The following is an 18,891-nucleotide window of genomic DNA, read 5'->3' as shown; positions in this document are numbered from 1 at the left end:
GTGAGTGGCCGATCACGATGAAAAAGTTTCTAGATTTTGACATTCCTTAACTCCTTTACTGTGAACAGCAGTTTCACACTCGCCGCCGCAGTATCGGCATGGAGTCCTGTTGCTGAACATGAGGTCGCGTGTTCGACTTGCCGCCGGGGTGGCCACATTTTAATGAATAGTAAATGTAAAAAAAGAACGCTGCTGCATTTATGATTGTATGCTTAATAAAAAAAATGTCGGGTGGTCATATTTAAACCGGAGCCCGCCACTACGGCGTCCATCACAGTCCCAGGAGGGGCATCAGAACGTTTAAGCCTTCTGAATCAATCACCGCGCGAGAGCTACCCCGAAAACTTACTTGTGCGCGGTGATTGCTTAGTTTTGCCATATCAGTTTTTCCGCGGTAGCCACATTAAAGCCCCATTATGCGCTCTCATCGTTAGCTCCAAGTTTTCTTGTAAGTGACCGAGATCAGGCTGAGTTCATTCACAAGAGATGCAGAAGTGTTATACCCGTGTCACACGGGCGTTTGGAAGGCCTTCCAACCGATAGTCAGTTGACTCAAAGGTCAAGTTCGAGCTGCCACACGGGCCGTTTCGAAGGCCGCCGAGTCAATAGTCTATCGAGTCAACGGAGCACCTTACAACTCTATCGAAATCTCGACGGCCTTTGAGCAACGGAAGCGGAAACAGCGCGTACATGCCCTCTCGTTCACAGTGTGCCCGTACTCACGGTTAGAAAAAAACATCAAACCAAAATGCTCTAAAATACTATATATGAGTGTTATTAATTATTCAATAAAGTATTTTTGCCACTTGACATGTGCGAACACACACCAAAACGGCGGCCGCATCGAGCGGCGCAAGCGTTGCCGCAGTTTCGCTACTCAACAACTTGAAAACTAAACATATATGGATGGCGATGTATAAACAAATGTTTGTGTATAAACAAACAAAAGAAATTATAGGGCTTTTAAGAGGTTTTAATGTTGTTTAACTTTTCGTGACATGAAAACGAAAATAAAGATCCGCAGCGCCACACAATTTTGCGAGTAACGCCTGAACCGCTCAACGGCCTTTCAAAAGTGCCGTGTAGCAGCGCGACAACTCCTTTGAGTCGATAGAGTTGTGGCGTTTCGAAGGCCGTCGACTGGAAGGCTTTCCAAATGTGCCCGTGTGACACAGGTATTACTTGTTTTCGTCCGAATGTTCTTGTCAAGAGCTTATGCATTATCCTAACGGCACTAGATGAGGCTTTGTTAATGTTGTCTGCGGCCTTCGTGTGTCCTCTGTTCTGGAGTTTATTCATGCTATCACCGCATCCTGTCTTTTTTTATTTCAATGTAATTCCTTCCCATGATAGATTAAATAACGTACGCCCTGTATAACTGCCATATATATTATCATATCGAATGCACAATCCATTACACTTAAATTGCATAGTTCAAGCACACGGCGCGCAATGGCGTCTACCATTTCGCAATTTCATGCGAGTTTCGTTGATAGAGTTGCGTGGAAGTGGCTTTTTATGTGAGAAACAAGTGATATAGCACCACCCTTTATTTTTTGTGTGTGCTGTTGACTGTTGAGTTTTGCGTTGCTACTTACCTGTGTTCTCTACAATGCTTACGTAGCGCGATATGTAGCTATGAGAAGCAAAGCACGGACGTCAGTTTGTTTTTCATCTATGGCTTACTGCGGTACACGCAGACCTTGCAATAGAATTAAACTTCACTAAGCGGCGAGAAAGGCGAAGGTCCAAACTGCATGAGAAAAAATTTTCACCGGCGACTTTCATATTCCTAATGCCAAATTAGAGCGCAGCTCTATCCGTTTTGATTTCACAACCTGTTGACTGGAGTGGATAATCTGTCTCGTGCGGCATGTTGCAAGCGGAGCGATGTGTGGCGCAACTGCTTCTCTAATCGGGGGATCGCGAGAGGCAGCTCGTGAACTCTCACGCTTTCTCCATACCCTCATCCTCCACTGTCCGTCTCTTGGTTCTCCTGCACCCTCCGCCCCCGCATTCCTCCTGACGCTCTCTTCGATATCGGCGTCTCATCTCCCGCTGATATCCCCGTTTGCTTTCATTGTCCTCTGTGCTCGTTCGCTCGGTTACGAGGTACGACGCCAACGCTCGCCGCGCGAACGGGCGCCTAAGAGCAGCCTATAAAATGTACGTATATAAAATATGGTGAGTCACACAAGGAAGTTGTGGCAGCATTTTAGGTATCGGAACTGATGCCTCCTGATCAGTGCTGATGAATTATGATCACTGTCACTGGTGTTTGAACAGCTTTTGCGAATCTCTCACCGTAGTTCACCACTTAAATTTTTTTATGGAATTTTGTGCATTTGAGCAATGATTTTGCTGTGTGAGGATTCATTGTGTGTGTTTGAGAGCAGCTTTTCCCGCAATACGCGTCAATTTAAAGCAGTTTTTGTGTTGTTGTCATTAGACTAGGCATGTGCATAGGTAAAAGAAATTAAACTTTAAACCCTACTTTCGAGGCTCACCGGCTGCACTACCGGCACTATTGAAGTACGTTCAAATGCTGCATTGCCTCAAGAGACACTCCCAGATGGTGATGTAATACGAATACTCTGCTCTCTGAGCATGCTATGAAATACAAACTATCCCAACAGCAAGTACCCTCCTAGCACACGTACATCTAATGCAAGCTATGGTGATTAGGCGATACGTTGTGGCGTTGTCTCCTCGAAAGCCTATGATGCTATATCAGTGTCGTTGTGACTGGAATATTTGCCGCGATCAACGACAGACACGGTAGAACTGACAACGAGACATAAATGTAGCTGCAACGATGGAAAGCACGGGACATTTGTAAGAAAACTCTGTCCATTGTTAATGACAAAATATGCCCTGCAGCTTTGCAGCTTCTTCGTCTGTTTAGCTGACATGGGGAGCCACTTCCCTGGGGTCACTTCTGTATGCCACTGCAGCAGCTTATAAGTTTCTCCGAATATTCCGAACACCAAATCAGGCCGCATGCGCCATATGTTCGTCCAATGAGTCATCAAATTTCTGGGAAAGAGAGGGAGCCCGTGACAACCTAGCGATCTTTCGACCAGACCTTGTTCATGCCATATTTTACAGCCAAGCTGCATATGGCTAGTCCATTCGTCCGTCCGTCCGTCTGTCGCCCGTGCGCCGAAAACGCCTCCGGCGCAATCCCATGCGCGTGCGCCAAAAAACAGACAGGCGCGCGATTGGTTGCGCCAGTAGTAACGTCGTTGCTTTCCGTCGCAGCCGAGCGCGCGCGCAACTTTTTCTCTCCGGCCACGCATCATGCGTACTCCTGAGGAGAAGGCAGCTTTCAATCAGCAACGCCGCGAGTAGAACCGGGAATGAGCTCGTCTATGTCATGCCAATTCTGCAGCTCGGGGACAATTAAGCACACGCTCGTGCAGGCGAACGCAAGCAGCGATGCTTACCGAGGATCCAGCAGCCTACCAAGCCATCGTTTAATTAATCGTCGGGATTCACGCAGTGATAAACACGGTGGCTACACATTTCAGCTTCGCTGGTTAACCATGTGTAGGGAGCGTTTGGGAAGCGATTTTTTTATACATGCGTTCCCCTGTCGTGGATTATAAGTTAATGTAGTCGTATATATAAGTCGTAGATGTTAATTATAAGTCGCAGAATTTAATGTAGCTCTTGTCATGCCCTTGTTTGGTGCCTTAGCATTGCTCGGAGACGAACATGACAACAATGTTTTGTCACAGCTGGTTCCCACCTCTCGCGCTTATTTTTTCTGCGGCAATGCGGCCCTGATGAGCCTTTCCTAGTGCCATCCATTTGTAAGAACAAGAGCGCGTTTTGTTTTAGTCTTTGTGCACTTGTCCAATTTCAGTTTTATTCAAGTACAGCAAATACGTTTGCGATGCAGGTTTCTTCCGCGACATCCTGGGATCGTACGACAACCTGTACCGGATGATTGGAGCTTTGAATATTTGCATCGCGGCTCTGCTCTTCGTTCTCGTGTGGCGCGACAAAACGAGGAGAAAATCTTGCGACCTACCTGCAGCAGCAATGGGAGATGGAAACGAATTGGGTTGTAAAGATAACTGACAAAAAGATGTTGATGTGCACGAAACGTCTAGAGACATTTTCTGGGAAGTCTACAAACTTTTCTGAGACACCCTGTACATTCCAGCCATAATCATCCTCTTGGCTGAAATCTTTAAGCTCTGCACATGCAATACGCTAAAATTTTTATGTGGAGCACAACAGGCCACAGGAAATAGGTTGTTTAGCAAATTCTGTATCTAGATTATTACTGCTGTAGACGTCTCTAGGACAGCCTATGCATATTTTATACCAAGAAAATGCAAGTGTATAGGAATTAAGAGCTGTGTACAAGAACTGTGCAGGCAATTTACATACTCTCTAGAATAAATATTTTAAGCATCTTGAGACAATATCAAACACAACACTTGTAATAACACGCGTGCGAGTAGTACCCGCACTTCTGCGCTGAAATTGAAAGAGTACGTCAATTGTAACAATAATGAAGAAGAAAAAGCGCGCCAAACCAACGTGCTGAGGACCTTGCAACAAATGAGAACCTATGCGTGTGAGATGGGAAAAGAAGCAGCGCAGGAAGAATAATCAGTTCAAGTTCCATGTTGACTTTATAGTTAAGGCAACGATCCGCACAAATACGTTATCAAAGTACGTAAGAGTCTCCTGCTTCTAAGGGGAGCCTATATCGACACAATCTTCTACGTTTGTAAAAAAGACTATGAAACAAACACACTAAGAATGCAGGTCAGCTAAGAATGCACACTAAGAATGCAAGTCAGAGATAGCACGTCAGCTACGCTTTCGTTCCACTAATATTTGCTTTCCTTCACAGACATGAAGAAAATACATAAATGTAAACTGCCTTGTACAAGTGAAGTGTTCGATTTTCAGTAACTTTTTACATTTTAATGGCGGCGTAATATTTGAATACGGCACTTTCGCATTCATTTTTACTTACCTTCTCTCATCGCACGTATGAACGTTCGCATAAGAATTGGCTGCACTTGAAGAAACAACATCGTAACTTCTTATTAGCTCGTATGCTGTAAAAGTGTGAAGTCAAAAAGATGTTGCCCAGTATGTACACTTAGTGCCAGATGCTGTGCATTAGTTTTCATCAAGTTATTAGTTTTCAAATCGAGGTATTGTTGCTATTTAATACGTTCCAAATTACTTCGAGCTCTTATTCTCTGCCTTTCTGCAAGAAAGTGGACCGTAGGCCTGCGAACCTGCTACATAGTTTATGTCCGTTGAGTGTTAGCGCCTTGCCCCACTTTACAGGGCGTGAAAGCACGCACTTCCAGGCACCTGGGCTAGATGGCGCCACCATTCCTAAGGAGACTTGGAATCGTCATGATTGCTCGTGTAGTGTGTTCAGGGAGGGCCGTTGCTGAGGTTCCTTATGTAAACATCACCAGATGGCGCCACTTCAGCATGGACTGTATGGAAGCCGCAGTGTTTCTCCCGACAGGCTCTGCAGCGACGGCTCGTTGTGCCGGCTGCGCTTGTGAATATTTGTAGATTCCTATTTATTCAACGTCCTCACATGGCTCCGAGGGGGCGTATTGCATGAGGGGCTCTAATAAAAGCTAAACATATTGAAAAGGATTGCGAACCAACTTGTTACATAAAATTTGGCAGTGTGAAATCAAGCATTATATAATAGTTAGGCCGTAGAAGTTCCAATTGTTGCTTACACATCATTAGGCTGCATAAAGTCAACTGTGTAAATGCACATGTAATTCTTATAATTACGTGTCACACACGAAAATAATTATCAATGAAAACCTACTCCTTCCTATGTACCCAGTGACAACAATGACATCCACACGATGTCCTTGGGAAATCTTGAAAGGATATGCGGATATCCCTAGGACGTGCTAAGGAACTCCCGCGGACATCCCTCGCATATCTTTTTGGCCGCAGTTTCTGTATCTCACGGAGGTCCGCAGGAAATCCCTGTGGATTTTCATTGGCCTTGATGAGGACATTGGTCAAATATGAAATGTCCTAGAGGATATTTACAGGACTTGAAGAGAACATATTCATCCTTTTTGTCGAGTGGTATGGGATGTCCATGGGAATTTTTACAGGACTCGACAAGGACATAGTTGTAAATGATTCTTGTAGACAAACAGGTGTTCTTGCAGGCAGCTTGGATGCATTAAAAGCGCCCAAAGCTACCCAGGAAGACCAAGCAGTGTGAGCAGTTAAAAGGAAATAGAAATAGTGTTGCCTTGCCTGCACAACACTAACAATGGGTACAAATATGCCATGTCGGAAGGTTGCTTCAGTCACTAGAAATGCAAAAAAGTTGCATGCAAAACGTGGCAAACATGAGTACATAATTTTTGTAGCAGTCCTAATTCTATTCATACGAGTGTAGTGTTGATAGAGTTCCAGTAAATTTCCAGGCATATATACCTCGCTGAACAGAGCTTCAACATCAAATATAATTTTATTTTAGGAATTACAAAATTCTCGGTCAATATGTACACATGTACAGTACTCACGGATTGAAATAGGACATTCGGAGCGCGTGGCCGTCGCTACATGCAGCGCCGCCCATGGATGCTCATGGAACCAAGGTGATGCATTGGGGTATAGCGCGAGGGGGAGAACATCTACGGAGCAGAATTACTCCTTCCGGTCGCCAACGAGCCGGCCTGTGGTTTACCACACTGCCTGCGTGGCGCCGCAAGGCTTGCGTGTCTTCGTGTGTCGACCGAAATGGTTCGGCGGTGCGCACTGCCCGTTTTGCGGCGTCCTCTGCTTGCGCATGTGCGCGAGCAGACGACGATCTCGTTACACGCGTCTGGCGATGCGGCACGCATGCTGTGCAATTCAGACACAGGATTCAGCTACGAGATAGCGCCGTATGTGCCTTCCTAGACATGATCTACACTTGCACAAAAGAAAAGAAAGCTTATTTCGTCCGTGTCGTAACGACAAAAAAGAAAGAAGCAGTCACACGTCAGTCCTCGTGCAACATTTAAACGAAGTCTCAGTATTTTGTTCGTTCGCCCTTAGCAGCGAATACGGCAGACATTCTGCGTGGCAAGCTTCCGTAGAGGCTATCAGCCAAGGAAGAACGCGCTAGCGTCTCCAATTCTTCTTGAACAGCCGCCCACAGCATGTCCAAATAACACCCGTGGTGCGGCCGACGAGACAGGGCCTTCTTTATTTCAGCCGATACATTCTCAATAATAATAATGTCTGCACGTTGCGGAGGCCAGTTCAACACCATTACACACCTGTCTTCCAGCAGGCGAGTAACGGGTGCTGCGGTGTGAACTGGGCTCCGGTCGTGCTGCAAGTAAAACAAGCCATCCTTAAATGGGCCATCCAGGGCGTACGGCATAAGGACGGTGTCGAGGAGGTCTAAGTATGCTGCGGCATTAAAGCGGCCATCCAGGCGCACTAGTGGACCTAAGCCGTCTTTGGAAATACAACCCCACACCTTGACGCTGCATCGATCGCTGCTTGCAACACGATGCAGATTGGGGGCGTCGAACCTGGGCGAAGGAAGCGGAAAGAACACAAGACATTATTTTACTTCACTGCGAATGATAACCGCGGCGATAGGGGGTCCTGCTCTTGACTGTTGGCAGAATGCACTGCCTTTAGTGACTATTTCTACGAACTGCTTGTGTCCGACGCACGAAACAAGGTGCCCGTGAAAAGTTTTTTGGCGTGCGCTCTCACCTCGTGATAGCGGAGTGCACGGAATATAAAACGTAGTTTTTGATGAAAACGCATACCTATAGCTGCCACATACCATCTATCCCATCTATCATGCGCTACGAGAATGCAAAGAAAGATAAACCGAGAGCGTCGTCTGCTCGCGCAGGTGCGCACCGTCGAGCCATATCGGGCGGCACACGAAGGCGCGCAAGCCTCGCAGCGCCACAATGGCAGTGTGTTAAACCACAGGCCGGCTCGTTGGCGACCGTAAGGAGAAAATCTGTTCCGTAGATGTTCTCCTCCTCGCGCTATACCACAATGCAGAACTTTGGTTCCATGGGCACCCACGAGTGGCGCTGCATGTAGCGACGACCACGCGCTCCGAATGTCCTATTTCAATCCGTGAGTACTGTACACTAATCAAAAGCTCTGCACATAACTTGTGCATACCATGTGCACTTTCATTACGAAAAACCAGTCATTTTGTAAACTGCACAATGATATTTCCACACAAAGAGATTTCAAACAGCATATTTATAACAATATTGTGAACAAAACTACCATCTCAAAAACTTATAGAAATAAAATTTTCAGAAAATATGTAAAGCTTTGGCATTCTTTGGCACACAAAAGGGGTACAAAGGTTGTGCACACATCAGAAAGGCCATTTTTTTATTGCCAGTGATTGAGACACTTGTGATGTAAATAAATGCAATAACAGTTCACAAGAAGCGGAAAGGACTAGTTTCACACATTGCATAGACACTGTTTTCATGTCAACAGCATCAGGCTAGCTGCTACAAAAAATTTATCTGACTAGGAGTGGGGCGCACACGGTAAAGAGAGGGTCGAAAGACAGGAACTTCTTTCTGGCTAGCAAAAGCAGACCAAAATCTGTGCACACCTTGTGACAGAAGGAAATTTCACGGCATTCGTAATATCAAAATGCAGCAGCTATATTGGTGCTTGTAATATGCCAAGATATAACATTCCTGACGTATTGCAAAAGCCTACCAGGAAATGTGCATGAAAAGGACAACATCGAAAATGCAACGCTAAAAACACGTCAACTGAATAAAAACTGAATTGAATGATCTGAATGAAAAACAATAATAGATACAATTACGAACTTAGCGACAAAGGACTTTCAAATGAGGCCTTTCAGCCAATGGCATCAACCAGTTCCGACAATGTCGCGATTAATCCGCTCGCATGAAATCGCAGGTGACTGCAAGTAGCTTGGTGGCGGTAAATGGGAATAATGCAAAATCTGGTCGACACTATTGATTGGAGGGTCTCCATAGAAGGGTATTTACCACTGCATTCTTGATCAGCATCCTGCATAAAAATAAGAAAGGCTTCACAGAACGCTTTCAAGAGCTGGTAGGCTTTTAGTATTCAGGTGAGGTACATTTGCTAGTTTGGGACAGCCATAAAACTTGAGAAACAAGCCTTAACCTGATCCGCTAATAGGACAACAAGCAAGGTGAAGTACAAGAGGATAGAAACACATTATACAGTAAAAAAATAGTTTTACACTGCCAGTGCTCTTGGCAGTCTGTAAGGAACCACAAGACACCGCTGCAACACAAGGAAACAATTATGCAAAAAAATTCAAAAGAAGCAGTTTACCCCATTTTAAAAGCAAACAATAATTACAAAATAATCAGTACAATGTGGGGCACCCAAGAAAATGTGCAAAGCAAGATTGTTTGCAAAATACTGTCCACGACTAATGGCTTACAACATAGAAAATAGAGCTAAATTTACAGGTCCGAATCGTCATTGTCCGCTTCTATGTCCAGCAGCCTGTGGGACGTTTCCTCCATGATGCTTGCTTCTCCCAGGTCAGTTGGAAGTGCTGCTTCGTCATTGGTTCTGCAGGTTAACATCAACATCTCCATGAGACTAGTGCTATAAGTATGTAGGTGCGATTTCCGCAAAGTAAATTTAAAATACAACCTGCAACTTCACATAATAATTATGTAATCCTGTTTTAAATCAGAGAATTTCTGCATTGTTCTCATTCCAATAGCAATCCTGAAAGCAGCAAGTTCACATTTGGCACAAGTCTTCACCATGAGTATACATGCCTTTGTGAACAATCATTGGCCAATGACATGCTGCCAATGATTTAAACCCTACCGGACATTTTTTTTTTACATTTGCACCAAATTAGTCATTCTGTACCTGTGCCACTATGTGTCAGGTGAAGAATAGATGGTATAGTGTATCAACTGTCACCTGTTCTGCTAATCGTTTGCGCCGACACTACTCTGTGCCTGAAGACAATGCAGTTGCCCCACTGTCTTGGTGCTCGTTACACCTGAGCACAATGCAAGATTCCGCACCGCGTCTCCGAAGACACATAATAAACGCACCCCCTACAACTGCAATGAATAAGCCTTACTAGCTGTAAACTGGACACATCATCATTACCATCAGCCTGACTCTACCCACTGTCGGGCAAAGGCCTCTCCCATGTCTCTCCATTAACCCTGTCTTTTGCCAGCTGCACTCACCCTGTGCCTGCAAACTTCTTAATTTCATCCACTCATCTAACCTTCTGCCGCCTCCTGCTACGCCTGCTTTCTCTTGGGCACATAGTCCCACAAAACAGAAGATAACACCTGACTCTCCGTTTTTTGTTAAGGCATTAATGGACTGGCAATGAAGAAAAGCAGGCAGCGATACTGGCACCTACAACCTTTGGTGCCAGCTCACTAGATTTGTATCCATACCTGCCATTATCTGGGTGCTTAACAGTCTTGCGCTCCATTCTTTCTTTTGCGTGTCGCAACCATGACTTTGTCACTTTCTCTATTTCAGCCACTGTTCCATCACAAGTAGTGCTGCTTGTTAGGACATCTGAAAAAATAAATACACGCTTCAATTTACTGTTACATGACACCCTTCCTGCACAATGATAGCGAATGGCTTGAGAGCACCTGCTTGTTGTGGATATTACCTAAATCACAGATAATTTCCACGTCATCCAATTTGTAGTATGAGGACAGAAAATACATTTTTGAAATTAGTACTAGCCTCATTTAACAATGATACATGGAAAAATAAGGCAGAAAAATCTTGTTTAAACTATATGCATGAAATTCCCGCACTACTATACAAGATTTATTTAGACACTGAGTGAAACAATCATATGACAGTCTGCACAGTTATTTGATACCTCAGGCGTCAGGGAAGACGAGCTAACAGCTCACAGTGGTTTACCAAATAGCTGGCTACCTGGTAATAGCGAATAAACAAAGAATGCAATTTTGACCTTTGCACTGTCTTGTGAACCGTCACTAACATTCAGTCCTCCTTTTATCCGTCATGGTATGCGGACAGAGGCAACTTATTCCTTCTTCTTGGCCCACTTAAAGCTTTCATATTTTGTTTGCTATGCATTTGATAAATGTTAAATAAGGTTATCTTTAATAATGCATGTCCTGTAAACTTAAGGTGCCCGTTCCTCACAAATGGAAGTTGCAGTTTTCTATCAACCAGTAGTGTGCATAAAAACAGTGGTGCTGTACAGTCATTTTGAATTTAGGACACCTTAGCAGCGACAAATTCTTTTACAAATCAACAAATTTATTACATGTATATAGTCATACCTAGCATCACTTAGCTAGGTGATCAGAAAGCCACGTGATCAGAAAGCAGGTCCTTCAGGACCCTCCTTGTAGCATCTACGATGCCAGTTCCCCCAAGTTTCTTCCATCGTGTCTTCTGCAAAAAAAGTGCATCATAGTTAACGGAGTTAACAGCCAATAAAAAGCCTGTCCAAGAAAAACACTACCAAGCACCCACTGATAAATCTATGTGCTAAGCCTTCCTTTAGTAAATTTCGATTACCCAAGTATTTATTATATAATATCTTGCCACGCAAGCAGTTTCATTTCTCTAGTCAGATATGAAGTGGTTTTGGCTCTTGCGCTTACATAATGGCCAGAGCTTGATGCTATGCCATGCTAGCCACAGCTTTCTACAGAAATACATTTCTTAAAATAGGAATGATGTCCAAGAGAACATATTCATGTCATCCAGTCATTCGTTTTTAATTTACAACTACTTCCTTCAGGAAAATTAAAACTGCAGATGATAGGATGGAAAAAAAATTAAAAATTGGGAGTCGGGAGTTTATCCCGTTAATCAGCAAGAGCTGCATTACTGTGCTAAGCTGCAAAGCATGACTAAGTACCTGCACAAGCTGCAACAATGGTGCCGATGTTCTCTGTACTGATGTTCATATCTTGGAGGTAAGGGGATTTGGTGCAATGGTTAACTGATGACTGTGACCAGTTTAGTGTTTCTGCAATTAACGACTGCACATTTATGTGACAGCATTTGAAAGTTGGCACAAAAGTGCGAATGAAACTCATTGATGAGACAACCGTGGCAATGCATTCTCTGCACCTTGCCTTTGCTTTGGCAGCTTGCACAAGGTCTTGCCTCCAGGCTTGGCGAAATTCCTTTTACCAGCTTCAGTCATCGCCTTCTTCAGAGTGCTATGCAGGTGTTTACCAAATGCATAGCTGTTACTATGCTTTTTTAGTACTTGAAAATCATGCAGATGTGCACAAAGCATCCCAAGAGCAACGTGGCAGCATATATGATGGCGTTCCCTACATAACAACGTTTGCATGATACACAAGGTACAGCCTGCATACATGGTGTGGTCACCCAATCAAAGAAATCAGCTGTGCATGGCCATGCAGGAAGACAAAGCCAACAAAGGTAGTGCAAAATGAAAGTGCTCTATATGCCCGTATCATAATCTTTTTGTGCCGCTTCCAGCCACAGACGCAATACAGCAAGTGCTACAAGTAGCGCTGAGGACGAAGCCAAGTAGCTTCCCTAAGCAGCTTTCGAAGTAATATTTTTCAACTAGTTAGACGCTCTCCTCAAACACTCCCTCATCAGACAGTAGCATGAGTTGTACAGATGTGACCTCGCATGAACACCTTTTGAAAGCAAGCACCACGCAAACATAAATGCTCAGCACTGCCTTTTGCACATGACATGCAGAATCGTGTTATGTAACTAGTAAAGTGTAGTTACCAGTTGCTTTTTCATGGATGCTGAACCTTTCAGCGAATCATCAAATTTCAAAAATGCGTCCATGTTCTGTGGCACTTCGATGTCATCCACATCATCGTCCAGATTATTCATCCGTGATCTCACCCAGGATGTCAGGAAGTTCAATTGTGACGAATGTTCAAGCTGCCGGTACCGGATGCCATGAAGCAGTCTTAGAAGCTCGGGCTGTAGTGCACCTAGACATTGCAAGAACATATTAATATCAGAAAGAAAAAGCTTCAAAATAACAGGTAAATTATCCTGAATATGTGTGCACACTTCTTGCAATGCCTGTCAAGCACTTGTGATGCACTCTGCATTGATGTCCATAGAATACCACCTTTGGACATGCAATAAGTCCAAAACTAATATGTTAGCATTCAAATCAAATGAGCTTGCAATACTAACTTTGGTCACATTTTGGTGCTGGTGTCATGTCCTTCCTTCGCGTAGATTCTTTAGCAACCTACAAACAGAGGAAAACAATACCATTCTTCTGCACAGTCACCTCAACATACATGTAAAGATCATTACAAGCAATATTAGTAATGTTTATGGCTTTGCAGAGCAAAAAAAAATTCAGAATCAAAAGCAAAGCAAGCTTAACAGCCGCAGATACTAGGAATGTTTCCCCATATGTTAGTAGTAGTGAGCCAGTTACTTTTTGAGAGAAATGCATTAGGAGACTGCTCGTGGAATTAAGATAAGCCCACCTATGAATATCAGTGAAAAAAGCAACTTTCTTTTTATAGCTACACAGAACTGATGGCAATAAGGCATTAAAAAAATCAGTTCTAAAAATTTAAGCACACTATACAGCAAATTTCACTTGCACAGAAAACGCATGCAATAAAAACTAGGGTAATATGTCATGTTTGAAATGGAAGGTTTGTCTGCAGTACTATTTGCACATGCACTTGAAGACAGAGGTTAAAGAAACTACAAAAAGATGACACAGTTCCTAAAGAGTAACACATGCAGTCTATTGAATGTTAACATGCATTCAGTGTGTTAATTCTTAAACACTCCTATATTCATCAAAAGTACTTCATTGCACGCTATAGTAGCCCACTAATTTATGCCTCTGGCTTTGCAACTGCCAAATATGGCACTATGTTGTAATTAGCAGTACAAACCTCGTTATTCTGGCTGCTGTGGCGCGATGTCCCAGCAGGAGCAGTGCAGTGACGAGGAGAGGCCTTGCTGCCTGCAGATTGTTGCATAAGAAATGTGTTCATGTTGACCTAAGAAGGTGCACTTAGGATGGCTTACTTTCCCAACCAAAGCACAGTAACAGACTAATATTAATTTCAACGAAGCACAGTGTTTTAATGGAATTTAGGCTTCGAACACAGTGCAGCCAAGGTTCACTAAATGAACATTAAATGTTATTACCGGTAGCTGCTGAAATCTGGGTGAGTGGGCCCTTTCTTCTTTTCACTAAAGGTTGCTTCTTTGGCTGCTTTACCTGCAAACAGACGGCTGTCAGATCATTTGCCCTATGTTGGTCAACTTGGTATACTTAACGAAAATGAGACTAGGCTGCAGTTTTCATTTGTGCAAAATCAAGCACCTAGCTTGGCTCAGTGCAGCAGTCGAAAAAAAAAAGAAGGCGGAATGAATAGTTGTATCAGAGGATGCATTATAGTGAATATAACACAGTAATATACACACCACAAGCACGATCTGGTATGTCAGAGATCATGTAGCAACAATGTGAGAAAATACATTTAATGGCTGTGAGCAAATTACGGCAAGAATAAATGTGCATGGTTAACTGTTTTAAGGCTCAATGCAAGCAAATTCTGGTTGGTTTATGTTTTGGTTTATGGGGTTTTCTGGCTGGTTTATGGGGTTTAACGTCCCAAAGCAACTCAGGCCATGAAAGACGCCGTAGTGGAAGGTTCCGAAAATTTCGACCACCTGGAGTTCTTTAACGTGCACTGACATCGCACAGTACACGGGCACCTTGCGTTTCGCCTCTATCAAAATGCGGCCTCCATGGTCAGGATTGAACCCGGCTACTCCGGCTCAGTAGTCGAGGGCCGTAACCACTGAGCCACCGCAGCGGGGCTGCAAGCAAATTCTGGTCCATTCTATGCAGGTTATTGTAACCTGTGATTGAGAATGAAATGCCAGAAACAAGATAGTCATAAACTCAGATGACCTAAGTATTACACTGCTGCTGCCTTAATGACTGATGCGATGGTGCTCCTAGACAAGTTGCATTTAAAGACAAAAGTGAAAGATAAAAAGTTGCTAGCATATCAACGATGCATGAAAGAAACTTGTTTTGTCTGCTTTCAATAAGCCTGGCGTCATTGGTTGCATTAAGGACTGGCCTTATAATAACGTAAGATTTGCATTCTTGAAGCTCACATACTCTTTAGGGAAAAAACATTTTTCCGCAAATACCCAGGTTTTTTTTTTGTAGTGGCTTTGGTAGCAACAAAGTACTACGCTTTTGAACATGACTTGTTAGCAGTGAGTATATTGCCAAAATAGTTTATTCAAAACCCTTGCTCAATGTTGAGTGGTTAAAAGTATTAGGCCATGAAGTAAAACATTTAATGAATGACATTACAGCATTTCAGTACAATTTGCATTTGAGTGACCCCAGATGCAAATCAAAGCGAATGAAGTGTTTAGCTAGAGTTGTACCAAGGCAATGTAATATTATATAGCAGAGTTGTTCGCATACAGGTGAATTTGCAGGCCTCAGTGTATCTAGCCAAGCATCCTTTAAATCACATATACTGAGCACACAGTTGCCCACAGGTGAATATGAAATGAAAAGACAGAGTGGAAAAAGAACATACCCACATAGCTGTCGAGGCACCGGCACTGCAAAGAAGAGACTGCTCTTGTGAATCTGCGCAAGTAAATATTGCATAAATTAAAACAGGAGTTCAAATTTGGACCCTGAATTTATTATCCATGAAATGAAACAAACTCTGCCTGCTGCAGTGGCTCATGGATCTGGCTCTCAGCTACCCGTCCCTATGTACTGTGCATTGCCAGTGCACATTAAACAACCCCAGACGGTTGAAACTTCATGGCAGCCATCCACTAGGGTGCCCATTTATCTCCTCTTTCTTTCACCCCCTTCTTCACAATTTCCCCATGACACAGTCCACATGCTTATGGTTTAGAATGCCAAGGCTTTAGACGGAATGTCCTAGGCAACAACCCAACTCAGCAATGTTGAGTAGTGAGCTTGTCTACAATATTTCCGGTTTTGAAAAAGTGGTTGATTAAAAAATTAACTTTAATTACAGGGTTCAGGAATAAAAAGTCAGGAAAATGTAGATCACACTGAGAAACAGCAATCTAGGCTGTTTCCAACCCAATACCATTGAAGCATGTCTTTTCTGACGTGAAAAAAATGTCCACAAAATGCACTGCAGCTGCCAATGCCACTGTCAAGCAGCTGTTTTTGTATGCTGCAAACAGACGAGTAATGGGAACGTTGTTAAAATATTTCAACGCAACGCTTTTAATGTGGTCCCCAACTTTGTATTCATGAAACCAAAAATGGGAAATTTAATTCATCCTGATTAATTAACTTTGCAATATTAGATACACATCTCCCTCTCAACAATTTTCAGTAGGTTGCCGTCACCTAGAACACGTCCTTTCTAAAACCTTGGTTCAGCTTAGTTGAACAGCTAGTGTGCAAAGGTTCACGCAATAATATATTGTGTGTACACATCTATTACTACATTTTTACATTCTTTTAATTGCCTTAGCTGCACTGAAATTGCAGATCCTTACCACTTAGCAGTTCACAGGCTGCAAAAGGCATTCTGGGAGTTTTTGGTGGAGTTGGAAGACTGTATGGCTCAACAGACTCATCTGAGCTGCTATCGCACTGCCGCTTTTTCTTCCTCCTCCTTGGCTCGTCAGGGTCTGTATCCAAGTTTGACGTGAGCTCTGCTTTGGAGAGCTTATTACTTGCTTCTTTATAATTATCTAGGGAAAAAGCAGATATAATTATCTATAAAAAAAGCAAACATTAAAGTGCTGAACAAACTGGTACAAATTTCCTTAATAAAAATGAACAACTTACCATACATACCAAGAACCACACATGTGGTTTGAATCCATTCTGAACCTGGCTCAGTGCAGCTTTTCACCATCTCTTGCACATTTTTAGCCTTTTGTGGCCACATACACATTCCACCACGTATCCAGCTGCGTCGTACTACAGCAACAGCATCTCCTTCGTCAGGAAACTTGACAATGGCAAAATCTCCATCTTTGAAGAAAATAATAAACATTAGCGAAACTCATGATTCACTTCTTTACAAATATTATGCGCTCAATGGCAAGCGGAAGAAATTACACTGATAATTAAAGATGCATAGTAGTCTGATAGCAGTCGTTCACATGAAAAGACTGTCACCTTTCTGAACCAATGAAATGAATGCAATATGGAACAGAGTGTGAAAATTCAACATACAAGCAATTGCAAAAAAAAAATAGATTGTGCGGTGGTATATTTAACTAGAACAAGAAACAGAGCCTCGCTTAGGCAAAAGGGAAGAACTACTGGTTATGGTTGCCACATGACAGTACAAACATTCACATAGCCTTTGCTGACTTCACACATCATTCCCTGCCCACTTGCTCAAGTCCGTGCAACCAAACTCATAATACAACCACTGTATTTTTAAACTACTTTAATTGCAGTCCAGCAACCCAATCATTCAGTTTCAGTTCCCTTCTTTTTTAATGAAAATAGCTAATCCTTTTACAAGCATAGTATAGAGTAAGACAACCATATGTACGTTAATTATTGGTATAGCAACTGTACAGGCTCACATATATGCCGGGATATACTCCAAGTATCTGTTAGAATAACACACATCACTGGAAAAAAAACAGCAAGGCATCCATAGAAAATAATATTTGCCAAAAAAAACAAGGTGTTGTGGAATAAAAACCAAAATTATCATAGAAAAAATGTTGCGGTATACGTTGTCATAGGCTCCTGTAATGTCTAAAAAGGCCACATATAACGGTGTGCGTTCTACTTTTGATATTTCAATACACTGGGTAAGAACAAATAAGTTATCATCCAAACGTCTACCTAATCTGAAGCGATTCTGAAGTTCTCCCAGAATGCCATTATTCTCTGCCCATGCTTGCAGCTTTAATTTGATTGCCTACATTGCTAGCCTGTATATTACCGATGTAATGGTCAATGGTCTATACAAGTGAATTCTATCTTTCTACCCTTTACCTTTATAAATTCATCCTACTTTGTCGCCAACTGTCTGGTATTCGTCTATCTCTTAAAGTTTTTTCCACTGCTTTCATCAGAGGTTCCTTACTTTTTGGTCCTAGTTCATTATTCAGCCTAACAGGAACCTCGTCTAGCCCTGTGGCTGTGCGCTTAGGAATTTTCTCTTCGGCTCTTTCATGCTATTTTTTTCTTCAAATACAACCTCGTCATTGCCTTGCAAAGGTTCGGCTGTTATTTTTCGGATGTAATTTATTGCCGCTTCTCCTTCCAGTCTGTTTTCACCTTAGTCTAGGATATATTGGTGTATTGTGGTTGACTTCCTAATGGATACCTTCACACGTAGGAATCACCGGAAATGAAGAGGCTGATCGGCTCGCTTCAAGTTGCGGTCATAACAACTGTGACTGCCCAGAAATTTTGTGCAAGCTTGATGACGCTCGTCTGCTGATTCGTCGCCACCTACTCAAGCAGCATCAAGATCAGCGCGTCGCAAATGGAACGTTCCCACCCCGTGTTCGTGGTCGAGGCTCGTCTCGTCGCGCTAGAGCACAACTGCTCAAGCTAATGGTTGGTTGCGTGAACGTGCACGAACGTTTATACAGACAAGGGCGTGCGGAAAGTCCATTGTGTACGTCTTGTGGCTGCTACGAGACACTTCAGCACCTTATATTTGAGTGTCCCGCTTACAGTGCGCAGCGCATGTCGCTAGTGAGAAACTATCATCTCCTTGGCCTGCGGTGTGCGACACTCGAGGAATGTTTATACCTCAGTGGCTGTGCATCTATACGTGATCAGGCCCATCGCGCCCTACTAACCTTTATAGAACTAACTAA

Source organism: Dermacentor albipictus, chromosome 2, assembly GCF_038994185.2.
Source record: "Dermacentor albipictus isolate Rhodes 1998 colony chromosome 2, USDA_Dalb.pri_finalv2, whole genome shotgun sequence".
Taxonomy (NCBI): domain Eukaryota; kingdom Metazoa; phylum Arthropoda; class Arachnida; order Ixodida; family Ixodidae; genus Dermacentor; species Dermacentor albipictus.
The sequence above is the reverse complement of the archived record's forward strand: the minus strand, read 5'-3'. Positions refer to the sequence as shown.